The 26,269-nt window shown below is 43.2% G+C and overlaps 1 protein-coding gene across 9 annotated transcripts in view; it reads left to right on the plus strand.

The window, feature by feature from the left end:
- The window catches only part of MBOAT2 (membrane bound O-acyltransferase domain containing 2), a 170,867-nt gene that overhangs the window by 4,597 nt on the left and 140,001 nt on the right, over nt 1-26,269 (plus strand). For 4 of the 9 annotated variants that reach the window (XM_065590141.1, XM_065590144.1, XM_065590143.1 and 1 more), the window contains exon 2: nt 24,964-25,021. The exons of 4 other annotated variants lie outside the window; for them this stretch is intronic. The gene's annotated coding sequence lies outside the window, so the exon portion shown is untranslated. Of the gene's footprint in view, nt 1-1,859; nt 17,753-24,963; nt 25,022-26,269 lie in introns of those variants that run through there. One more of the 9 variants, XM_065590140.1, reaches the window with a different exon arrangement.

Below are 26,269 nucleotides of genomic sequence, written 5' to 3' on the forward strand. Positions count from 1 at the left end.
AGTGGACTGTTGTTTGCTGATCCTCTTACCTGAGGCCAACATTAAAGACCCAAGCCGTATAAAGGAAAGCCTGATCTATTTATGGGTGTTCTGGTTCTAAATCTGTGACAGTTATAAATGTGTAACCATGATGAAAACCATGTTGTGGCTTTTGAAGGACTGACACCTACCAGAGCCCGAGGTTGGAATTGGTGTTGTCTCTAGTAAGCTGTTTAATGTGCATGTAGGTTCTTCTGTTGTCTTTAATATTTTTTCTCTGTAGTACTTTCACCTTATGAATAAATGTACTTGCTTATAAAGAGCCGTGTGGTAAAGTTTGTGAGTGTTGGCAGTGACAGTTGTTCATAGCCTTCGGAGAGAAAGTAAAGAGCAGCCTCTGACCTATTAAGGCATTCTGGCTTGCTGGGGAACTCACAGTATAGGCAGAGAATTGGGCAGCCTGAAAAAACCCTGATCGGGAGGAAGAGAGACGCAGGTCTCCTCTCAAAATGGATGACTGAGGGGCCGGGAGCCTAGACTGGGTGCCCTTGTTGTTGGGTGAAATACAGATGCATTTTCCCTGAACTGTCACAGCTGGGATTTTTATAAATTTGAAGTTCCAACTTCTCCAGTTGTTGGAAGGGTCAGGAGCTTTCTGTTTCGTTTCCCCCAACCCCATACATAGCCCCCTGATATCAGGATGGGAGTTTCTACTGCGCTACCTCTCCCAAAGGCTCTATTTTTAAGTCCTCCTGTTCTGGTTAACTGAAGTTGCTGCTTCAGAATGCTAATATGTTTCTTGATAGTTGCACTGCTCCTTGAAGGGTTTTGGATATCAGCAGAGAACCTGAGCAGAGTTTTGCTAATTTCACTCTGGTGATGCTTGGCAAAGTTCTGAGCAGTGGCAAAATCACCAGAGCTTTCTCTCTACAGATTTGGGAAGACAATTTGACATAAGTCATATATGAAATAAGGCATAAGGATTTGCATGTGGAAAGTTATAATTGCAATCTAGGGACTAGAAATGTAACTCTATTAAAAATAAAAACTTAAATTCTGCAGAAATTGATAGTGGAAGTCCCCTAACTCGTCTGGGAGACCGTCTCATTGGCCACTGTTGAGTGGATTTTCAAGCCTTGAAAATTACAGAATTAATCTGAATACATAAAGATACCAGGGCTTTATTTTAACTTTTGTTCGGAGCGTTTTTGCGGCCATCTCTGATAGTCCTGCAGATAAGTGTGGGATGGGTGAGAATTAAAAAAGAAAATCTGGGAGAGAATTAATATTTGAAGGGGATCGAACTTTAAGTACAGTAACTCCTCACTTAACATCATCCCGGTTAACGTTGTTATGTCGCTGATCTATTAGGGAGCATACTCATTTAAAGTTGTGCAATGTTTGGTTATAACGTTACTTGGCCATAGGGGCTTGGAGCCAGGGTGGGCCAGCAGCCTCGCTCTCGGGTTCCTCTCCCCTCCCCCCCGCAGCATCCCCCACCCACCGGCGGTCCCGTGGATCAGCAACTTCCCCCTTCGTCCCCACAGCAATCAGTTGTTTCGTGGTGTTCAGGAGGCTCTGGGGAGGAGGAGGGAGGAGCAAGGACGTGACACGCAGCCTCCTCCTCCCCCCCCCCCCCGAGCCGCCTGAATGCTGTGAAACAGCTGATTGCTGCGAGCAGGAGGTGCAGGGAGGGGAGGGAGGCTGCGCGCTTCCTGCCCGTAGCAAACAGCTGTTTGGAGGCGTTCAGGAGGCTGGGGGAGGGGAGAGGAGTGAGGACGTGGTGTGCTCAGGGGAGGGGGTGGAGCAGAGGTGGGAAGAGGTGGGGTGGGGCCCTGGGGGAAGGGGTGGAGTGCGGGCAGGCCTGGGGCAGAGCCGGGGGTTGAACACACCCTGGCACTTTGAAAAGAACAGCAAGAGGAACCGCCGGATGATGTACCCTCTTTCACCCTCTGACTCCACCACCTCAACCAAGCTTCACAATCATCATTGCTGAGTACGGTATTGCATTGTTTGTTTAAAATTGTTTAAAACTTATACTGTATATGTATATAATGTCTTTTTTGTCTGGCAAAAATAATTTCCCTGGAACCTAACCCCTCCCCCCATTTACATTAATTTTTATGAGGAACTTGGATTAGCTTAACATCGTTTCGCTTAAAGTCACATTTTTCAAGAACACAACTACAACGTTAAGCGAGGAGTTACTGTATTTACCTTCTTTCCCAATCTTCTTTCTCCTACAAGTCTGTGTTCCCTTTTTCATTGGCCTTCTGCCTCCACCATCCCATCCATACCCTTTCCCCTTGTCTTTGCTCATGGAAGAGGCTCCTGTATTGATTCTAGGTCTCTGTAGAGTGACACTTTGTCTATTGAAGGCATAGTGCCTCCCCCAGTGGCAGATAAAGATGACTTGTGGCATTTTTGCCTTTGTTGCCATAGACACAGGCAGCAGTGGTGGAGGAGATGCCAGGAAATATGGAGATGAGCTATGTGGTAGTTGGGAAGGTCACTGGGGGAGTGGAGGCAGAAGGAGAAGCCACTGGGCCTCATAGGGAGTTAGCTCCCCAGAAGGACTCATGAGTCCAGCACAAACTGGGTGTGGGTGGACAAAAGTTCCTCTGAGGATCATGGAAACCTCAAAAGGTCCTCAAATCTAGCTCTCTGCACTGAGGCAGGATAAAGTAAACCTAAACTATCCCTGACAAGTGTTTGTCCAGCCTGTTTGTAAAAACCTCCAATGGTGGGAATTCTACAGGCTTTCTTGGAGGGATATTTTGGAGCTAACTATGCCTGCATTTATCTATTGAACTGGGTATGTGGGTCTTATGATGACTGGAGAAACTCCAGCCCTCTTGTGAATTTCAGCTCTCTCAGGGAGAGGAGAGCTCTTCTGATTGGCTGGCTGCCTCCCTTGCAGCCCTGTCTCCTGGGGAAAAGCAGCCGATCAGGACTGCTGCAGAAAGCCTGAAGAACTTTCTGCCCTCCCTCCTCCTCTCAGGAGCCCACGCTATTCTAATAGGAAAGGTCAGGAGGGAAGGAGAAGAAAGAGCCCAGCAACTCTGCTCCGTCCTCTCCTTCTTATTCAAAATTTTGTAGATTCTAAGACCAGAAGGGGCCACTATGACCATCCAGTCTGACCTCCTGTATAACACAGGCCAGAGGATTTCCCTGAATTAATTCCTGTGTGAACTAGAACAAATCTTTTAGAAATGTGTCCAATCTTGATTTTAAAATTTCCAGATGCAGAATCCACCACAGCCTTTGGTAAGTTGTTTCAATGGCTAATTATCTTCACTACTAAAAAATTGTGTCTTGTTTCCGGTCTGAATTTGTTTAGCTTCAACTTCCAGCCACTGGATCTTGTTATACTTTTTGTCTGCTAGACTGAAGATCCCATTATCAAATATTGGTTCCCCAAGTAGGTACTTATCAATTGATCAAATCACCCTGAAACCTATTCTTTGATAAACTGACTAGATTGAGCTCCTTGTGTCTTTTACTATAAGACTTGATCTTTAATCCTTTGATCATTCTTGTGGCTCTTCTCTGAACCCTCTCCAATTTATCAGCATCCCTCTTAAATGATGAAAACTAGGGCTGGACACAGTATCCCAGAATCGGTTGCATCAGTGCAGAATACAGAGGCAATATAATCTCTCTGCTCCTATTTGAGATTCCCCTATGTATGCGTCCAAGGATTGCATTAGACCTCTTGGCTCTAGCATTGGGAGGGGAAGTCTGGGAGTTCATGTGCAGCTGATGATGCACCACAACCTCCAAATCTGGTTGAGGCACTACTTCCCAGGATAGAGTCCCCCATCCTGCAAGTATGGCCTGTGTTTTTTATTCTTGTATATATATTTGGCCATATTAAAATGCATATTATTTGCTTGAGTCCAGCTTACCAAGCCGTCCAGATCACTCTGTATCTGTAACCTGGCCTCTTCACTATTTACTACTCCTTCGATCTTTGTGCCCTTCATCAGTGATTTTATATTTTCTTCCAGGTCACTGATAAAAATGTTAAATAGCATGGGATCAAGAACTGATCCCTGCAGGATGCCTGTGACCAAAGGGGTGGCTTCTCTTCCCCTCCTCTCTCTCCCTCCCTGCAACATCATGACTGGGAAAGAGCAGGAAGAGAGGAGTGAAGAGCTTCAGGAGTAGGGTGACCAGATGTCTCGATTTTATGTGGACAGTCCTGATTTTTGGGTCTTTTTCTTATATAGGCTCCTATTTACCCCCCTCCCCCATCCCAATTTTTCACATTAGCTGTCTGGTCACCCTATTCAGGGGGCGTGGAAGTGAGGTGGGGGGAGCAGAATTGATGGAGGTTCTGGGCAGAACTGATGAGGGTAGAATTGATGGAGGGTTAGGGGAAGAATTAATTGCTGGGCAGGAGGAAGGGCTGATGTAGGGGTGAGAGCTTTGCAGCAGGAGCCAAAGTCATCTGGAACACTGGAATGCGTTACCTAGGGAGGTGGTGGAGTCTCCTTCCTTGGAGGTTTTTAAGGCCCGGCTTGACAAAGCCCTGGCTGGGATGATTTAGCTGGGAATTGGTCCTGCTTTGAGCAGGGGGTTGGACTAGATGACCTCTTGAGGTCCCTTCCAACTCTGATATTCTATGATTCTATGATCTTTATAAACTTGGAAGCGTAGGCAACACAAATTGTCACTGTCAGTGGCATTGGAGGGGGGTGTGGGGTTCAAAAATCAAGAAAACCAAAAACATGATATAATTTTTATTTAGCCCAAAAATCATGATTTTTTTTTTTAATCTCATGATTTTTGGAGGTTTGACTTGAGCTTTTTGAAACTTAAGGTTAACAATATTGAGTTACAATGCTACAGCTATAGCAGTGTGATTATATAGCTATAGTTCTGCCAGTCAGTTTTCCCATGTAGACAAGTCCTTTAAGTGCTTTTTTTCTGGTTTTGTTTAAGCAACATAAACTAAATCAGAAAAAGGCATCCTTATTCTGGAATAAGTGTGTCCACACAGGGAGCAATAGCAGAATACTCTAGTGACAAGATGCCGGTAAATTTCCCTGTATAGACATGTCTCTTGTCTCTGGTCTCTCTGACCCACCTGTTTGCTGAGCTCTTGATCTTAAGGCTTCCTGTCTCTCTGTGTTAAAAGAAACAGTAAAAGAAGCAGTAAGGATTAAGAGTGGCACCTGTATAAGGGGAGCTGAAGATCTGATACAGCTTGTGGGTTTGCCAGAATCTATGGTAATGTGAAGGAAAGGTGATGTGTATGGCCCCTTGCCAGTTGTGGCAACAAGTTGTATAAAGGGTCTAGCCTTAAACTACATGAACAAGTACGTGTCTTTAAAGGTATTATATGGACATAGATTAAGAATCATATTTCAAAAATACTATTACTAAAACCTTAGATTATGAAAACTGAATTCATTGTCTGTGAAGGTGGTGTAGGGGGAAACAACCCTAAATAATTTTCTGCTGCTTCTGTGGTTTGTTTTGTTTTTTTCATTTCACTAGGATGGTGGAAATAAACTATTTATTGCAGGAATACTGTGTGTGACTGATTAACAATCAGATCTCATCCCCAGGGAACAAATACTTCAGCAAGATGATTTTAAAAGGATAAATAGAAGGCTGACATTTGATAATAGAATAGATGGGGTCTGAGTTGGGGGCAGAGCAATGGAGCAGGCGCTTATGGACAAGCTTGAGTAAGCTGTGTGTGAGCATGTCAGGCACAGTCTTAAGTGAATTTCTGAAGCTAGTCTATTTAGTACACTTCATTCTATGGCTTCTGTGCATTAGCACAGTTGTTCAGTACTTGGATTGCAAACACTTATATGGAATGTTGAAACGATAATAAAAACAACAAAAGCTCTTCATCGAAAGTGTAAAAACCCATTTCCATTAGATTTTATGTAAAACTATTTAATCTCTTTTTTTCTTTTGCCTAGACCACTTAACATCATGTCCTTTTAACTTAGCTGTTAGAGATCATCCCTATTTTTTTCTTGAGACAACAAACCTGTTAAGAATTACAAGGACAAAATGAATAATATATATAAAAATGACTTGGTATGGAAAGGATAAAAGTTTTATAGGAAAATCTTCATATAATTACAGGTCTCACAGAACTGGATTTTGGTTTCTTTTCAATATGAAATAAGAACTATATCACTACATAACTCAGTAAGTGAAGCCATCTATAAAACTTGCCAGGTGTTAAATTAGTTATTAGAAGGGCTCCTTGATTGCAGCTGCAGTAAATGTATAATTATAGTTAAACATGTAACAAAGCATTTAATATAAGTACAAATAACTATATTAAGATAATGTAGATGCTGAATGATTAAGAACCCGAAAGTCAGGAAATTGCAAAGTTAGGGTTGCATATGGAACAATAACTTTACCTTTTGTGCAGTTAATTTACATGTAGAGCTTCACTGTTGACATTGCTTGCCTCTTGGGTGGTTAACTATTCAAGTGTAACATTATTTATGTAGCTTTCATACTGAATCTTCTAGTCTGTTGGAGGTTTATACACCTCTACCTCGATATAACGCTGTCCTCGGGAGCCAAAAAATCTTACCGTGTTATCGGTGAAACCACATTATATCGAACTTGCTTTGATCTGCCGGAGTACAAAGCCCCACCCCCTCGGAGCACTGCTTTACCGTGTTATATCAGAATTCATGTTATATCGGGACGCGTTATATCGAGGTAGAAGTGTACCTAATCTGAAGGTGGAAGAAGGCATTTCTTGCCACTGTTACTTCCAGGATGTCCAGAGCTAGCAAAGGGTCCAACAGAAAGCAGGAGACAACTGAGGGAGATGGAAAGTGAGTGGGCTGGGAAGAACAGGAGGTGACCAGAAATGAGGGGATGGCAGCAATGGAGAAGAGCAGTAGTCAGTCAAGGGAGGGAAATAATTAAAATGCCTCTCTATAATGGAATTGGGAAAAGGAGAAGTCAGGTTCTGCATTTTACAATCAGGATTTTGTCTAATACCTTTTTGCTGCTACGCGTATCTTGGATGAGTTTGACTTTCAGGTTCTCATGCATTAGTAGGATGTGGCAATATTCACATTGCAAACATTGAAGGAGGAATGTTAATTTCCCATAGGATTTAAAAAGGAAAAAAGAGAATATTTCTATAAATACTAAATTTTGTATAAACTTATTTTACAAAACCTAAATTTTGGGCCACATTTGACCTGACAAATTTGTTAGAATTTTATGCACTTAAATTTTTTTTTTATTAAATTAAAATAATAGGTTCTGATCCAGAAAATGAATATTTGAGTGACTTTTCAGATCAGTGGCATTCCTATATTGAAGTGTTTGCAGGATCAGGGTCCTAGTAGGTACTTATGTACTCCTTTGGTAGACTTATTCAGGTCTGTTAGACTTGTTCATGCAGATTGCCCCAACAGCTTTTATGGGACAGCTTGCTCAAAAAGTTCACTTGTAGGATATGGCCCAATGTAAACACATAACTAAGCATTTTTTAAAAAATGCAATGTTAACCAGGTTGCGTAAATCTATATTTATGGAGTTCATATATAGTACGAAGTATCTGGACAAACTGCCACATCAAGGCCTAGTCTAAGAAGAAAAGGAGAATATGAAATAAACATTGATATTTTTTCATGATACATTTTATCTCTGTTTCACACTTACTGTTTATTGTAGTCAATGATGAAGTTGGGCTAAGGAAATAGAAGAAGTAGTAATCTATGAACTACACGGAATAAGAAATGTTACTGTCGACTGGCTATGTGCCACTTCATAATCTGGACATATACAGTTAATTATGTTGCAGAGTATTGAAAATATAACTTTATTTCTCTAGCTTTCAATAATTAATTTGTAATTGTATATGCTTCTGCCCATTAGTCAAATAACTGTCCACAAATGTCACTGTTTGACTTACACCAGTAGTTGCAGGTTTTGCATGTGGAAATAGATTTGCCTGACATAGAGGCTTGTTGAACATTTGATGTAGCCTTTTATAATCTAATTTATGGGGTTTAATCAAATCATGGTTTACACTTTACACTGTAGTGGTGATTGATGCAGGTTTGTGCTCTCAATTGGCTACAGTATGAAGAGCCATAAGGTCAGAATCACCCACAGGACTATCATTAGAGTGAGGCTATGTCTACACTACAGACCTTACAGCAGCATTGCTGCAGCTGCACCACTGTAAGGCCTCCCTTGTAGTCGCTCTATGCCAATGAGAGAGCTCTCTGGCCGGCATAATTAACCCCCCTCCCTCCCCAATAAGCGGGAGTAGCTTTATTGGCGGGAGAACATCTCCCGCCTGACATGGAGCTGTCCGCACAACCCTGACTGACAAAAATTTTAGCAGCAAAAGTGCTAGTGTAGGCATAGCCTGAGAGACTCTAGAAACACCTCAGGAAACACACGTCCATTTATTAATAATTTTAGTAAGCAGATAATAAATGCCACAGTCAGAGAACCATAACAGAAGAAAGTGAGATAATAATGAACGTCCAGCATTAATACGTTTCTGTGTTGGGAACTCCAGAGCCTGGATGATCATCAGGTGATGGTCAGTTGAGCATCTTCTGATGTGTTTCCCCCCCCCCCCCCCCCCACAGGCCGAGTGACACCTTTTATGAGTTATGCTAATACCCACTGAGCTTCATACCTCTGCATGAAGCTTTCCGCCTCTTTTCCTTGTTTGTACTTCTAATTTAGTGTACCCATTAATTCATGGGTGCCCTGTTTTTACATAGGCTAAGTCATCAATTCCTTTATGTTAGTTAATATTTACATCAATTAATCACCATAGCAACTTGCAGTTAGCATATTGCTAACACCCTATTTTTACAAAAATTCCCCAAATGATACAGCTGGCTTTATTATGATTTGGACTGGTACATTGCAGTACATTTTCCTAAACATCAGCACTCAACACATCTATTTACTGTAACAGCATATTTTATAGTACAAAGTTTTTCATTGGTTATTGAGTCATGTTGACCTATTCTCAGGCCTGAGCCCTTATTTGGCTAAGCTAAATATCACATAGGAAGAACAGAGTTGGTATGTGGCTCAATTGGATGCAAGAATTAAGATGTTACCTAGCTGAACAGTAGTCCAGTATAAACTGCTGATACTTGTTTTGGTTCTTGACAAATTGAAACTTTAAATCACTTTGGGAAGCCTGCACTTGTTAATATCTATACCCTGTTAGACTTTGCAATCTTTCTTGTGGTTAATGCAAATAGCCTTCCAAATGCTGCATTTGCATCTAAGGTTATAGAAAATGGTGCCGTTCCTTTGTATATAATATTGTAGTATTTTATCAAATACTATGTCACACATCTGCTATTGTGTGATAATGCAATGTGTTGATGGGACCTCAGAAGAGTCAAAGGTTAATTTTCTTTTCTTTTTTGATGAGATCACACGTCCAGATGAGCACAGCTGATATGAGCTTCCCCTTCCCCCACTTGGCACTGTATTAACAATCTTTCTGAGTGAGTAAAGCAGGTCTGTCATCCTGCTGTGTGCAAGAATCTTCTTGATGAAAAGGCCTCTTTTGGACAGCAAGGTTCCCTATGCTGTCTCATCAGTTTGCCTAAACTCTAGCTATCAGTAGCAGGAAGAGAAAACAGTCAGCTATGGATTGGGGTCTTCAGTTGTTCTTTGCAAATAAAGATTGGGAAAGATGGGCCAATTGTACTCTAGGTTATGAACAGTAGCAGTTAGTAAGGAGACTTGAGCTAGGAATAAAAACATAGTTTTCTTGGACTAAGTTTTAAAAGGGACAGTTTTATTGGAGGCAAAACAAAAAAAGTCCTCTCCCCATCCCCGTTCCCAACAGCCGGAGTCTGGGGGAAGTTTTTGACACTCTTCTAGCAGCATGTGATTGGGCCTGCTGCATTTTGAAAGTGGACTGCTGTTGGGCCTGTCTGGCAGTGGTTTTACAAGGTACATGGGGCTTGGATAATCCCAGAAAAGATACGTTTCCGGCGGTTGTGCCGTTCTCCTCTTGCCTCCCTTGAAACCGTGGATTACATGCCATTTGGAGCTTTTCAGACTCTGTATATTCAAATGGGTCTCTCAAAGGTTAATCCTAAAAGGGAGCTGTGTAACAGGAAGCAGAGGTTTCTTCTTTTCTTTGTAACTCTTGTCTTTACTCCCCCCTCCCAAAAGTAGTACACAACATCCACATGATGCATGCCATCTATATGCAGCTCCCATTCCCTTCTTAGGCTGGTTAGTTACTGTATGTGCCGACTACATGTTGGCCAGCAACTCTTTTGGGTCTCCCCATTGCTCTTCTCAGCCTTAGGCTTCTGCTGTGCCCACTGCTCCTTTCTTCTCTCCTAACTCTGTCAGGTACCCCACATTAACTAAACCAAAGCCTGATAAGGAATGAAGGGGTTATGCTTGATGCATAAGGATAAGAGTTTAAACAAGCTCTTAACATTCTTTAACTAAGTTGGTAAGTTTAATTGCCTTAGTACTGCGTTAATAAGGTTTTCACAAGGAATTTCCTTGGGTTTAAATAAAAGTAACAACTGTCCAACATCCTCCTCCCTCGCCCTCTAACAAATTGCCTGTGTCCCTGTGCTAAACCTCCCAAATATGAGACGGGGAAATAATGTAGCCAGGGCTGCAGGGAAGTGTTCTGTCAGAGAGGGAAATAATTGCTGCAATCGGTTTTTAAGATAGGAATCTGTGGAAGGCATGTTTTGGAAGTTTCCCATCCATGTACGGACAGAGCTTTTGTTAATGTGCTTTCAGGATCTGGCAGTGCCTGGATTGTTCACTTTGGGATTTGTGTGTGGTGGGCTACTTTGTTCATGGATCTCCCCCTGCTGGTATAGAGAGGGAATGAGTGCTAACTTCATGGCACAGTCGCTCATAGACTTTAAGGTCAGAAGGGACCATCATGATCATCTAGTCTGACCTCCTGCGCATTACAGGCCACAGAACCTCACCCACCCATTTATTCTTCATTGTAGAAGTCCCTTTGCTGAGGCCCTTGGAGGGTTTGGAGCAGAGGAACAGTCATGTTTTGTGGCACTGCTACCTGCAGTCTCACTGGATTTCTGTGTTGAAATCGAATTGAGGCTGAATGATGGTCAGAGTTTCATTTCCACTGTGTCCCCTCCAAAGGCTGGTATCCCTTCTCCTCAAAGGGATAATTTGCAGAGACTTATGGGATATGCTTCTTACTAAGTTATCATGTCCCCTCTGCCATGTCCTGTGCAGGATGGGGTCTTCTGGCCTAATGTACTGTGTATTTTCTCCTTGCCTCTGTGGAGAAAATTTCTAGTGGACTCCATAGATAGATTAGCATGGGCATATCAAGCAGTGAATTTCAGAGGCAGAAGAGCTGACAACTTTTGGTATTGTACAGGGCTTCCTTCATGCTCCCCAAGACAGTAAAATCAAATGTCTTTCTATCCTCTTATTTTCTACACCCATGATTTGCCATCAGTCCTTTTTTAAACTTAGTCCAAGAAAAGCATTTTTTTTTAAAATTCCTGGCTCAAATCTCCTTCTTGAGGGGGGGCCTGGAATATATTTTATCAACTCTCTATCATTAATTGAATGGAGAGGCAGATAGAAATTCTAACAAACATTGTCTTCCAAGTGTTCATCAAGCATAGCAGTAAAGTGCATGTTGATGTGTTCTTGTTTTTTTTTTTTTTTTAAATCACTTCCCATCTCATTTGCCCCCCTTTACATTTCTTGTATTTACCCCAGCATCTCTATTTTGGAAGACTATAGTTATATTTTGATAACTAGTGAAGATTTAAATTTCTAATGTTAATTCTGTTTTAATGGACCTTTATGTATAAAATGGCAAAAAAGTCACAAGTTCATCTTTTTTTCCCCCTCCCTTTCAAGTCACCCTTGTAAAAAGCCAGGTTAATATGGATACTGTGAGTCTGTATTTCATGCCTAAATCTTTTTAAAGTTATGGTATAGTTAGGCTTGGCAGAATTTAATTTTTATTTTTAATAATTTTTATGAATATCAGTGTTTAAGCATTTTTAATTTTTTTTTATTATTTACATTTTCAAAGTTGCAGGAAATTGTGTGTGTGTGTGGGAAATCGGACAATAATTATTTCACGAGAGTAACCATTGAGATTCAAAAAGCCTTATAAGTATTAAAACACACATTGTCATTATTATGTCAAAAATATACAAAGTAAATATCCTTAAATCAAATTCTAATAAAGGTTCTCAAGCAGCGTTTTCCTCACTTTTCCTATCTGTAAATTTCTGTTACTATAGAGGGAAATATTTTTTGTTTGTTTGTGTGTGTGTACAGGGAAATGGACGTTAACTGACATTTTACTCATAAAAATCTAATCCTTCCAAGCCTAAAATGACTGGGAGCTGACTTACGCCATGTTATGTTAGATAGTCCCAGTATATTAGATAGACTAGGTTGGACCAACTTCTGTTGGTGAGAGAAACAAACTTTTGAGCTACACGAAACTCTTTTTCAGGTCTGGGAAATGTACTCAGAATGATTTTGCATTTAGCTATGACAAACAGATAGTTTAGCATAAGTAGTTAGCACATATTGTAAGGGACCATTCGAGATGATGTGGCCCATTAATACTCCTGTAGTCGTAGGACAAAAAACAGGGTTAGTAGGATACAGATTGTTGTAATAAGCCGTAAATCCAGATTCTTTATTAAGAGACATGATTTTTAGTGTCTAGCAGAATTGTGAATTTAAGCACCCAGGCTCGTCTTTTGGAAGTGCTATGCAGGTTTTCTTTGAGGATGAGGATTAATAAGTCAGATATAGAGTGATCACTTTGTAAAAAGTGTTCACCCACAGGTGATATGCTTTTTTTAATCTCTTTCCTGTGTGAGTTCATTCGAGAGCATAGTGATGGTCAGGTTTCACCAACATAGTTGTTATTGGTGCATTTAATGCACTGGATGAGGTGCGCTACATGCTGTGAGAGACACACATGTAAGACACCTGGATCTTGAAAGATATGTCATGTGGGGTATTGATCATTGTAGGAGTGGAGATATGTCTGCAGGTTTTGCATCTATTGTTCTGGCAGGATCTGGTGCTGCTTTGAGTTGGTGTGTCCTGGTCTGTGGAGAGCTTGCTTCGGATGATGAGGGTGGAGAGGTTGGAGGGTTGTTTTGAAGGCCAGAAGTGGGGGCTCAGGAAAGATTTCTTTTAGGATAGGGTCCCCATTGAATATAGGTTGTAGTTGTTTGATACCCCATATGAGTTTGAGTGTGAGGTAGTAGGTGACAACTAGGGGTGTGTGGTCAGAAGGAGTTTTATTTCTATATATCTCATGTTCTTTTGGGGTATTTGGGTGCTGACTTAGCAATTATTACTACTTGTTATTGTTAGTTTACCTCCCTCCTCATTGCTATGCCTGCCCAAAAACCAGGTAGAAAAGTGTTTGGCAAATGTTTAAGTGATATTAATCAGTTGCTTAAAGAATCCTAATATAGAGGCTGCTAAGAAAGGATAAAATGGAAAAAATCAGTGAATGTTAATTAAAAATTATGTAAGTACCGTTTTTTCTTTCCAGACAGATTCATACTACTTTGAAAAAAAGTTTTTAAATTTTGCTGTCCTTTCAGTCGCTTTGGGTATATCTGCATAGCATCTGGGAAGCTGCTTTCCAGAGTCAGTAGACATATGTGCTAGCTCTACTTGAGATAGCACACTAAAAATAGAAGTATGGCTGTGGTGGCATTGGCATTGGCTTAAGCTAGCCTCCCAAGTACAAGCCTGCCTGACCCCCTGGGTACACGTACTTGGGTGTCTAACCTGAGCCACTGTGGCCACAGACATTGCTATTTTTAGTGTGCATCTATTACTGCGCCAAAAAATAAAAAAATCAGCGCACAGTATTTTAAAATTTTATATTTTATTTGTCAAAATAACACAATATAATCACACCAGTTTCAATTATTTTGGTAATTTATTTAAAAATACCTGTCAGCAAGTATGTCCGTTACAATACGGACAATGAAAAAGATTCAGGAAATGGTTTTTGACAAATAGATTCCTTTCTAGGCATATTAATACAGAACTCTGAGTAATAATTCATTTAAACTACAATACAGAGCTGTATTTCCCCATCATTCAGAAACAGTGCAAAGGATTGGGGGAGTCAGGGGTAATGGAGGAGCTGAGGGAGAGGGAAGTAATTGCTGGGAAGGAGCCTGGGTGTGAACTTGAGGGTTGTTGGGTGTGGGTGGGAGAAATATGGAACAGGTTTTTTTGGGGAGTGGGGAGGGATTGTTAGGGAGCCTCTTCCATGCAGATCCTCGCTGACGCATAGCCTCTCCTATGCAGTCAGGTTCATCTGCCCGCTGTTCCCATGTGTACCTGCATCCCCACTCAGACATCCTCACTCAGACACCACATGTGTCACTGTGCACCTACTCAGCCACCCCCTATCTCCATGTGGCCCTGCCCCCCCACTCAGCCAACCCGCTCCCCTGCCCATCCCCTGTCCCCATTTGGCCCTGCACTCCTCCCCCATCCCTATGTGGCCCTGCACCTCCACTCCCGTTTAACCCCTGCCGCTGTCTGTCCTACCCCCATAACCCCAGCTTCCTGACCTGGCCCCACTGGGAAAGTGCTGCCTTCTTTTCCCTATCAGCAACTGGGGCTGGCTCGAGAATGTCTGCTCTGTTCTAGTGCCACAGCAGCCCCGGGTGAGCAAAAGGCACACCTGCAGCAACTTTCCAGTAGAAAGTTATTTTCTGTGGGGGGAAAAAAAATCTGCTCAGCACATGAATTCTGCACTTGCATAGTGACGCAGAATTCCCCCAGGAGTAATTTGTCTATCCTGCACTGGAAAGCATGGTCCCAGTTACTTTGTAGACATACCCTCAAAGTCTTTCTTTGTTTCTTTGTATCATACTCTTGACTATCAAACTGAGTTTGGGTTAGGCTTTTTGTACTAGAATGTTCATTTGTATCACAGTATTAAGGAATCCTAAAAACCCCATGTCTTTCAGTTACTATAAGTTAACATATATAAGGCCTAATAGTGGGTGATTTGTTAAGAAATACATAATTGTTTCCCTGACCATTTGACTACTCTGATCAAAATATAAATAACAATTTTCAGTATATTGTTTCTCAGTGAAATTCCATAACTTGTTTATGTAGGTGACAAAACGCATTTCTCTCTGTGAATTCAGTAGTTAAATTACTTTGCTTGGAAATGCATCTTGATCATTTAAACCGTACTCGTTTGTGTATTGAAGATGTAAATACTTTTCATTTGCAATCTGGGTTACTCAGCCCTTAACTGGCCAAACCAGTTTCCTTTCAGAAAAAGCACTACCATAGGTCATATTTTTCTTCTGTCTTATTGTTTTTAAAAAAGCATCAGCAGTCTTACTCCAATTCCACTTTTAAACCAAATTGGTTTCCTAGGATTTGGCTGTTCCTGTGCATAGGTAGCTGCATGGAGCCACATATGATTGCTGAGAACCAACGATGCTGAGTCACTGAGAGATTGGCTTACTGATCAGGGTTATTACCTTCTGCTTGACTCTCATCTCCCCTGATGAGTCTGAATATTGGCTTGTTCTCACTCTGAAAATGTATAAACCTACTTTTGCTCAAAATGACACATCGTTTTAAATCCTTAGTTATACATTTTTCTTTCCTTCCTCTTTTGAATAAAGACTTAGTAAGCCCTATTTAAAAGCCTCATTGGAATTGATGCTCATTTATTGCACAAACCAGATTATTAGTGCCTAGATCATATTCTTCATTACTTGTTCCCAGCATACTTAAAGAATTATTTGCCAAAAATTGAAAAAGTTAAACAGAAATAGAAATATATAGTTAACAAATTGTCTGTCTGTTTTTTCTGTATGTTCTTTTGGACTAAAATCAGCAAATACTGGAAAAGAAACATTAAGAATATGAATGAGATTGGCTAGCGATCCTGATGTCTGCCAACAAATTTATTTTAAAATGATAGGGTTTATTATTAGTTGGACAAAAAAAGCTGCTGCCAGTCTTGGTAAAGTTGAGCAAGACTAGTGGCGACTGCAGATCTTTAAAAAGCTATTTTATTTTATTTATTTATTTATTTATTTATTTATATTTTATGATTAAAGTAGGGCCTCCAAACTGAAATCGGGAGGGGGGTTCCCATCATGCTGGGCGCGACACAGACACCTGGCATGATGCTCTTTTTCTCCAAAGAACTTAGTCTAAATAATTTGGTTCAATTTCTTCCACCTCTGGACCCCCAAAATCTAGGAAAGGCAGGTTATTTGCAACCCACTGGTATCTGCTTGAGACCCTCCAGATTGAGAACCTACGCCGTAATATTTCATCATTGGAGAGAAGCTTTCAGACATGTAGAGTAAGGAAAATCCTTGCTTCATCTCTGAGCTTGACCACATGATTTAAAAATTTGCCACATTAAATCCAATGAAGTCTATTTTGGAAGAAGGACTGCTGATTTACACAATGAGTGTACTAATACCAATACAGTGATTGCAGACACCTTTCTTCAAGAGCCGATTGTTATAAAGCTTCAAATATCTTTTTTCCTATAGCATGTTCTGTCAAGCAGGCCTCATGTATGGCTCCTTCCAACTCATTCTGGAATAATGTAAAATGTTGAGTGGAATAAGACACACTTGTGGTTTTATCCTGTTGTGTGGAAAACTAGTGGTTCTCCTGATTTCTAAGCAGCTGTTCACAAATATCTGCAGCCATGTCATGAATCCATCAACTGACTACTTCATTGGAGAGGAAAATTGCATTGACTTAACTGACAGCAACAGATCCCAATCTAATGCTGATATTTGAGAGAAAAGATAGTCCATGTTTCCCTAATTATAATGAGGCTTGGCAGTTTTTGTTGTTTGCCGTGTCACCAAGTATGATGCCATTAATGAAATGGTTTTAGAATTTACATCACTGGAAGCTTTTGCTTGAAGAATTCCGTGGCTTTCTTCAGAAAGACTGCTTGCTCTACAAATGGCTTAATGCCTCCTTCCTTTTAATGGCCATGTGTGTGCCATGTAATTCTTCACCAGCTGCTTCAGAAAAGTTGTTTTGATATCATGGCAGCTGATAAGTATTCTGGGGCATGTTTCCTCAACTTTACCAGAGAGGAAAGGCAGGCTGCAAGCAGGGATATATTGTTGTTAATGATTTGGGATATTAAATAGCTTTTGCAGGTTGTGGGGTTTGGGTTTGTTAAAACTTAGTTCATTTTTAAGAAAAAGTGTTTGGCTTAATTGTGGGAAAGCATTTTTTAGAATGTATACTATTGATTGGGTTTCTTTCCTTAAGCCAAAAAGGCTGTACACAAAGTTGTTGCAAAGTCTTCTTTTCTTTTCTTTTCTTTTCTTTTCTTTTCTTTTCTTTTCTTTTCTTTAAAAACCCAGCTGTAGAAATATATGAAGATAGAAATAAATGGAAGGGGTGGGAGTGTGAGAGCAATTAATTTAACATCTCCCCAAATGATTTAGTTGGGGATTGGTCCTGCGTTGAGCAGAGGGTTGGACTAGATGACCTCCTGAAGTCCCTTCCAACCCTGATATTCTATGATTCTGTGATTCACAAAAGAGAAATCAAGGGAGTGTGCATCGCCAGTAGCACCCCGCATAAATGCCCGGCACCAGAGGGCACTAGAGCTGGCCCAATGAATACCACTGAGGGAGAAATCTCCAGCAACAGTGCATGCGACATGCACACACCTAATGTGGAATGGACATGAGCAACACCTCTCGAAGAACAACAGTTAGGAAAGGTTAGTAACTGTTTTTTCTGCTGTTGCTGCCAAGCTGTTAACTACAGTTTTGCTGCTGTGACATTGCAGGTCCTTAGTGAAATGTACCCTCTGCAGTCTGGGACACGTAATCTGTACCATCCAATTAACAACCATGTGTACAAGTAAATTTACTTTATTTTATTTTTTTCAATTGGGCAGGTGCCCCTTCAGTGATTCCTCCATTATGAAGTAGTGTGGGAGATTGGAGGGGTTTCTAGTAACTCCTGGCTACACGCAGACTGTACAGCTGCTGTTGAAAGGATAATGAGTCTAAACTCTTAGGCTTGGTCTACACGACAGAGTTAGGTCGATGTAAGGCAACTTATGTCAACCTAGCTCTGTAAATGTCTACACTACAATGTTGCTCCCATTGATGTAAGTTGCCCACTACACCAACCTAATAACTTCATCTCTGCAAGAGGTGTAGCGCTTAGGTCAATGTAGTTAGGGTGTAGACACTGTGTTACGTACTGTGTTACATACGTTGCCTGTCTGGAGTCTGGCCACCCTGCGCAGGCTGTCATCCCCGGGACAGGAAGCGGTGGAGCTCCAATTTTCAGTACCCAACACTTAAGTTGGAGGAATTGCTCCTGGTGAGGACGCAAACCAGGTTGCCCGTTCAAATTTTATTCAGCTATCTTGAGTGCATGCATTATGATGTAGTCTTTAATTACATGATCACTTAGCTTTTTAGAGCAGTGAAGTGGATTTATCGCTGCCTCTACCAGAGTACTTAAGTGATCTGGGCATGCCACTTAACCAAAACATTCACAGTCGGCCACTAATGATGTTCCTTGTTTTCTGGATGCCCAACATGAAACACCTGCGGCCAGATTTTCAGAAGTGCTGAATGCTCATAACTGCAACATTTGGAACTGTGCTTTGACATATAAAGTGGTAATAAAAATGCTAAGTACTCTGAAAAAATCAGGCCCTAGGTGTCTCAAGTTGGGCACCAAAAATTAGTAGACACTTTGGTCTTAATCACTCTGTACTTCAGATGCCAGTCTGTAAAATTGGGGTAGTAGCACCTAATTTTACAGGGGTGTTATAAAGGTGAATTCATTGTTTGTGCAGCACTCAGTCTGGTGAGAACTCCATGGAAATGAGGGTTGAGTGATGTGTGTTTTAAATAAGGCCTGAGGTCACACATAGAACGAGAAGGAAGAAACTGTGACTAAAGTAACTGTTCACTGAATGAGGCAGAGGTTCTGTGGAGGGGGGGAGGGGGAGTATTCGGTTGTGTAGTTAAAGACAATATCATAATGTGTATGTCCAAGAAGGGTGAATTGAGGTTCCATAGGCAACCTTAATTCTTACATTTTCTAACTTTTGAGTGCTGGATTTTGCAAACTTAAGATTCTTTTTAACATAGACATGCTATAATTAACTACAAGTATCTTGAAAACACAGTCTCTGCCCAGGAGAGATTGTAATCTAAGGGTATGTCTACACTATGAAATTAGGTCGATTTTATAGAAGTCAATTTTTAGAAATCTATTTTATACAGTCGATTGTGTATGTCCCCACTAAGTGCATTAAGTCGGCGGAGTGCGTCCTCACTACCGTGGCTAGCAATGACTCACGGAGCGGTGCACTGTGGGAAGCAGTATGTGCAGAACCTGGCTAAGAGACGGCAACATGAGGACGATTGTGATGAGGACATGAACACAGATGTTCCTGAAAGAACGGGCTGTGGCAATTGGAACATCATGGCGGCAGTGGGGCTGGTTGATACAGTGGAACCCCAATTCTCGGCCCGGCAATCAAGCACAGGCTGGTGGGACCACATAGTGTTGCAGGGATGGGATGATTCCAAGTGCCTGCGAAACTTTTGGATGCATAAGGCCACTTTCTAGGAACTCTGTGAGTTGCTTTCCCCCGCCCTGAAGCGCAGGAATACCAAGATGAGAGCTGCCCTGACTGTTGAGAAGCGAGTGGTGATAGCACTGTGGAAGCTTGCAATGCCTGACTGCTACCGGTCAGTCAGGAATCAATTTGGAGTGGGCAAATCTACCGTGGGGACTGCTATGATTCAAGTAGCCAATGCAATCACTGATGTTCTGCTATCAAGGGTAGTGAGTCTGGGAAATGTGCAGGTCATAGTGGATGGCTTTGCTGCAATGAGTTTCCCTAACTGTGGTGGGGCAATAGGTGGAACCCATATCCCTATCTGGCACCGGAGCACCAGGGCAGCCAGCACTGATGGGTCACAAGGGATGTTTCACCGACACCAACGTGGGATGGCCGGGAAAGCTGCATGACGCTTGCATCTTTAGGAATTCTGGGTTGTTTGAGCAGCTGCAAGAAGGGACTTACTTCCCAGATCAGAAAATTACTGTTGGGGATGTTGAAATGTCAATAGTTATCCTTGGAGACCCAGCCTACTCCTTGCTCCCATGGCTCATGAAGCCATACACAGGCAGCCTGGACAGTAGTAAGGAGCAGTTCAACTATAGGCTGAGCAAGTGCAGAATGGTCGTAGAATGCGCCTTTGGATGTTTAAAAGCTCGCTGGCGCTGTTTGCTGACTAGGTTAGACCTCAGCTCAACCAATATTCCCATTGTTATTACTGCTTGCTGTGTGCTCCATAATATCTGTGATAGTAAGGGGGAGACGTTTCTGGCGGGGAGGGAGGTTGAAGCAAATCACCTGGCTAACAATTTTGAACAGCAGACACGAGGGTGATTAGAAGAGTACAGGTAGGCGTGCTGTGCATCAGAGAGGCTTTGAAAACCAGTTTCATGACTGGCCAGGCTATGGTGTGACAGTTGTGTATATTTCTCCTTGATGCAAACCTGCCCCTTTGTTGATTTTAACTCCCTGTAAGCCAACCACCTTCCCCCCTTCGTTCACAGCTGGCAAAGGAAATAAAGTCACTATTGTTTGGAAACCATGCATTCTTTCTTTATTAATTAAAAAAAAAAAGGGAGATAACTGATAAGGTATCCCGGGTGGGGTGGGGGAGGAGGGAAGGACAAGGCCACATTGCTTATTGTAGCCACACTACAAATCAAAACTGTTTGAATGACAGCCTTCTGTTGCTTGGGCCATCCTCTGGAGTGCAGTGGCTGGGTTCCCGGAGCCTGCTCCCCTACCCCCCAGGTTCTTGGGCGTCTGGGTGAGGAGGATATGGAACTCGGGGAAGAGGCCAGACAGTTGTACGGTGGATGCAGCGGCGGTATGTGCTCTTGTTGGCTTTCCTGCAGCTCCCCCATTAGCTTCAGCATTGCATCCTGCCTCTTCTCATCATGCTCACTTAATGCTTTCATGGACACTGCCACTGAATGTCTCCATGCATTCAGCTGTGCCCTATCAGTGCAGGAGGCCTGCATGAGCTCGGAAAACAAGTCATCGTGAGTGTGTTTTTTTTTTTTTTTTTTTTTGCCTTCTAATCTGCGATAACCTCAGGGACGGAGATGATGGGGGAGCATAGAAACATTTATCCTACGGGGGGATAAAAAGGGAGAGTAAAATTTAAGATGATACATTTCTGAGAACAAAAGGGAGACTCTTTCACAGTGAATCAAGCAATTCACAGCAGACAGCATATTCGCCTTAGGTACAAGGTCGCATTTTGCCTTTTATATTGAGCGCCTGCCGGTATGGTGACACATCACACACAGCTGGGTAACAGAATTCGGTTTCCAGGCAGCCATGGTAAGCCACAGGGTACGTGGGTTTGGCTTCTAACACCTTCATAACAAGTGGGAATGTTTTCAAACTGCAATGTCCTCCTTTCCCTTAGCAAGTAATGCCGGTTGGGTTTTCCATTTAAAAGGAGGGGCTGCGGTTTTCAGGTGGATGTGCAGCACACACCTCCCCCGACCCCTGCACATGGCTATTTGGGATGATCCCTTTTAGCCAAGTGCAAACAGCCCAGCATGAACGGGGTCCTTTTACCGTTCCCTTACAAAAATTCCCCTGTTTCAACCAGATGACCATGAATGATATCACTCTCCTGAGGCTAACACAGAAAGATATAGACCGAATGTTGCTTGAATGTGACCAAAACCCAGGGCTATTCACTCCCATGCTTTGTGCTGCAATGATTCCAGACTACTTGCTACTGGCTTGGCGCGGTAAAGTGTCCTACCGTGGAGGACAAAACAAGGCAGCCCTCCCCAGAAACCTTCTACAAAGTCTTTCAGAGTACCTCCAGGAGAGCTTCATGGAGATGTCCCTGGAGGATTCCCACTCCATCTCCAGACACGTTAACAGACTTTTCCAGTAGCAGTACTGGCCGTGAATGCATCCCAAGTTTTCAGGGCAAATCATACATTAAACACTATTGCTTTTAAACCCTGTACTGTAGTTACAAATGTGCACTCACTAGAGGTGCCCTCTCTGCCTTCAGGGTCGGGGATCCCGCCTTGGGTGGGTATTTGCTCCAGAGTGATGAAAAGGTCCTGGCTGCCGGGGAGAACGGATTCACCACTTGCCTACTGCGCATTTTCCTCCTCCTCTTCCTCATCCACAAAATGCTCCTCTGTGTTGCATGAGACTCCCCCCTTGCAGGTGTCCACAGACAGTGGTGGGATAGTGGTAGGGTCCCCCCCTAGAATGCCATGCAGTTGATCATAGAAGCAGCATGTATGGGGCTCTGACCCAGAGCGACCGTTTGCCTTCTTTGTCTTTTGGTAGACTTGCATGAGCTCCTTGACTTTCATGCGGCACTGCTGCGTGTCCCTGTTGTAGCCTCTGTCCATCAAGGCCTGTGTGATTTTGGCATATATGTTAGCATTTCTTCTTTTTGATTGGAGTTCTGCCTGCACAGATTCTTCTCCCCATACAGCAATCAGATCCAGTGTCTCCTGTTCGCTCCATGCTGGAGCTCGTTTGCGATTCTGGGGGGACTGCATGGTCACCTGTGCTGCTGAGCTCGCCACGCTGACCAAACAGGAAATGAAATTCAAAATTTCCTGGGGCTTTTCTTGTTTACCTAGCTAGTGCATCGGAGTTGAAAGTGCTGTCCAGAGCAGTCACATTGGAGCACTCTGGGCAGGGTCAGCTCTAGCTTTTTTGCCGCCCCAAGCGGCGAAGGGAAAAAAAACAACAGGCTGCGATCGGCGACACTTCGGCGGCAGCTCTATCGCGCCGCTTCAGTCTTCAGCGGCAGTTCAGCAGCCGGTTCTTCCCTCCGAGAGGGACCGAGGGACCCGCCGCCGAATTGCCGCCGAAGACCCGGATGTGCCGCCCCTTCCCATTGGCTGCCCCAAGCACCTGCTTCCTGTGCTGGTGCCTGGAGCCAGCCCTGACTCTGGGATAGCTCCCTGAGGCCAATAACGTTAATTTGCGTCCGCACTACCCCAAATTCAACTCAGCAAGGTCAATTTTTAGCGCTACTCCCCTCTACTGACCAGGGCTAAGTGTCAGACAAGATGGAGTGAGGTATGTGTAATGAACCGGTGAAAAGAAACACAAGGTTGTGTACACATCTTGATTCCATTTTTGTGTGCATGTATGTGAATGTTTGTGGACTTTAGGTAGGGTTACCATATTTCAACACTGAAAAAAGAGGACACTCCATGGGGGCCCAGGCCCCACCCCAACTCCGCCCCTTCCCCGACCCCAGCCCTGCCCCAACTCCGCCCCTTCCCTGCCCCCATTCCAACCCCTTCCCCAAAGTCCCTGCCCCAACTCCGCCCCCTCCCCTGAGCACCCCGCATTCCCCCTCCTCCCTCCCGCCCCCCGGGCTCCGGCTGCTGCTGCACTGGGGAAGTTGCTTTGGCCCCCACCGCGGTGGAGAGCAGCGGGAGCCGGGAAAGTTGGAGCCCAGGGAGGAGGCGGCTGCGCGCTCAGATGCCACCGCCGCCTCTGTGCCCCGGCAGATTGGGGGAGATGTAAGTTTTGCTGCAGCCACTCGCACTCGGGGTCCCTTACCGTGTCTCCCTATTTTCCTGGACATGTTCGGCTTTTTGGAAATTCCTCCCGGACGGGGATTTGAGGACCAAAAAGTCGGACATGTCCGGGAAAATCCGGACGTATGGTAACCCTAGGTTGAGACACAGCTGCAGGAATGGGCAAGGTACAGGCCCCAGGAACTAGCTACATCCAGCTGGGAGATCTCTGGAAGTTGCAAAACTTCCATCAGTCAGGTTGTGGTTTTGCAAAAAAATAGCAAACTCAGCAACGGCTCCGATCCGAGCTCCATTTTATCCAGACTTCAGGAAGGATCAGATAAAAGACTCCAGTTGGGGGCCATCTCTGCACAGGATCAGCCATTTCCAAGAGAGACAGATCTAGGAGCGAATGGGAAGCGAGGGAAAGGCTCTGCTGTGTGGTGGGGTGGCAGGGAGCAGCACGGATGCACGGCAAAGATTGCTAACTAGCACACACAGTGCTTTGCCATTTATTATTTCCTAAGTGCTGCAAGGGTGCATGGTGCTGTGCAGCCCCATTGAAATAGCAAGTCTCTGCCCACAATTGTTTACAATCTAATGGCCCCAAGGACGGTGTACAAGGAAGCAGGGAGCTTCCCCCAATTTCTTGCACCCGCATGCCACAAGCTGACTCCTCTCTGCTAATGCCTCCAGGAGTGCTAGCTGCTTATAAGCAGATAGGGAGAGGGCAGGATGAGGGTGGAGTCGTGACCCCAACACCTCCTTCCCAATCAGTGAAGCTGGCCTGAAACAAAGGGGAGTGAAGATGCTTCTTCTTCAGCGTGCATGTCTCTGTTGCAGCAACCAGAATTCCTCCCTTCGGCTCTGTTTAAGAGCCGAGCTGCCCGAGCGCTACCGGCTTCGGGCAGCCCCCATGCCTCCGGACCCTGAGCCGCTGGCCGGGCACTTCCCCTCCCAGGCTCCGGGGGCGCAGGGTCCGGAGGCATGGGGGCTGCCCGAAGGCGGTAGCGCTTGGGCAGCTCGGCTCTTAAACAGAGCCGAAGAGTCAGGGCAGGAGCACAGCAGCCGCCGCCGGAGCCCGGGAGGGGAAGTGCCTGGCCGGCGGTATTTTTCCCGGACATGTTCGGCTTTTTGGAAATTCCCCCTGGACGGGGGTTTGATTACCAAAAAGCCGGACATGTCCGGGAAAAAACGGACGTATAGTAACCCTACTTTAGGACATATACAGCTAAAAATGCTCACTGTGAACTTCTGAGTCATTTTGGGTAGCTTTTAAGGAATAAGTTCAACAATATAACATTGGTAACAGTCCTACAACTCTGCACTTGGAACTTCTGTTGACATCAGTAGGAGTGTTTGCATGTGGAATGGATGCAGGCTTTGGCTCTGCTGTTCCTGAGGAAAGGTATGAAATCCTACACTCTTACTATGCTGTTTTCTCAAATAAAAATATCTTGAGGTGGGGGTGGTATTTGTTTCAGTTCCATCACATTTGATATTAACCAGGATGAATGTTGGTGTTTTCATTTGTTGTAATTACTCAGTTTAGCTCTACTTTATAAAATACAACTCAAGTCCATATTATTTTTTTTCAATGACGCCATACAAGATTTCCTCCTTTTACAAGAACAAGAATTTTTGTTTTTTTGTTTCCAGACTTGCAAACTCATCCTGGGCTATGACAGTCAAGCTAGGTCTCTTGTTTCTCTTGCTTCATCACCAGTAATGAAGATGCTGCAGTTCAGATTATGGCCTTAATTGACACCCTGTGCAACATCATTGTCTTCATTTAGGGTTGTGCAGGTGTTGCTGATAACATAATCTAGGGCAGTGCGGGTTGCACAGGTGTATATGAGGACTTAACTTAAAAAGACTGATCCTGGCAATTTACTATCCCATAACTCCTAACTACCTTCTCTACTAACATAATGAAATAGAAAATGGCAGGGGAACACAATATCTGCAGGATAATGTTAATATGGTTTTATAAAGAACATAATATGGCAGTCAAGTTTGTGTGACTTTGTTCGGTTAAAAATTAATTGAAGGAAAGCAATAGATATAAAATTTGAATTTACAACATCCTAGCTATAATAAACTTTGCACTTACATAACAGTTCATCTGAAGGTCTCAGTGTGGCTTACAAGGGTGGGCATTGTCTACATTTGTAAAAATGGGGAATCTGTGATACAGATTAAATGAGGGTTATAGAGGAAGCTGATGGTATTCAATTTCTACTTGAAAAACTAATCCAAATTAATTTAATATATGCACAGTCATAGATTGAAAACTGGCTGAGTGGCCATAAATACAGGGTCCTTACAAAGTTTGTATTTTGTTGTCAGAGATGTTTAGTGTGGTATTCCAGGCATCCATGTTAGGCCTGTTTTTATGAAACATCTTTAATCTGTTTTATCTGGATTGATCTTGAGCCAACTAGATTTAATTCAAGCATCTTTCTGTGCCAGACTGAAAAAACTGAGCAAATCTCCATCTGGGTCTGGAGAAACGGAGATGTAGAACAAAGTGTCATCAAAAATACAGATGGCTTTGCAACCCACCCACTCTTATGTATTAATAATATTTGACATGTATATTGGTGCCAAGTGGCTTCAACCAGGTTAGTGGCCCATTATGCTATGTACTGTACAA

Source organism: Chrysemys picta, chromosome 3, assembly GCF_011386835.1.
Source record: "Chrysemys picta bellii isolate R12L10 chromosome 3, ASM1138683v2, whole genome shotgun sequence".
Taxonomy (NCBI): Eukaryota; Metazoa; Chordata; order Testudines; family Emydidae; genus Chrysemys; species Chrysemys picta.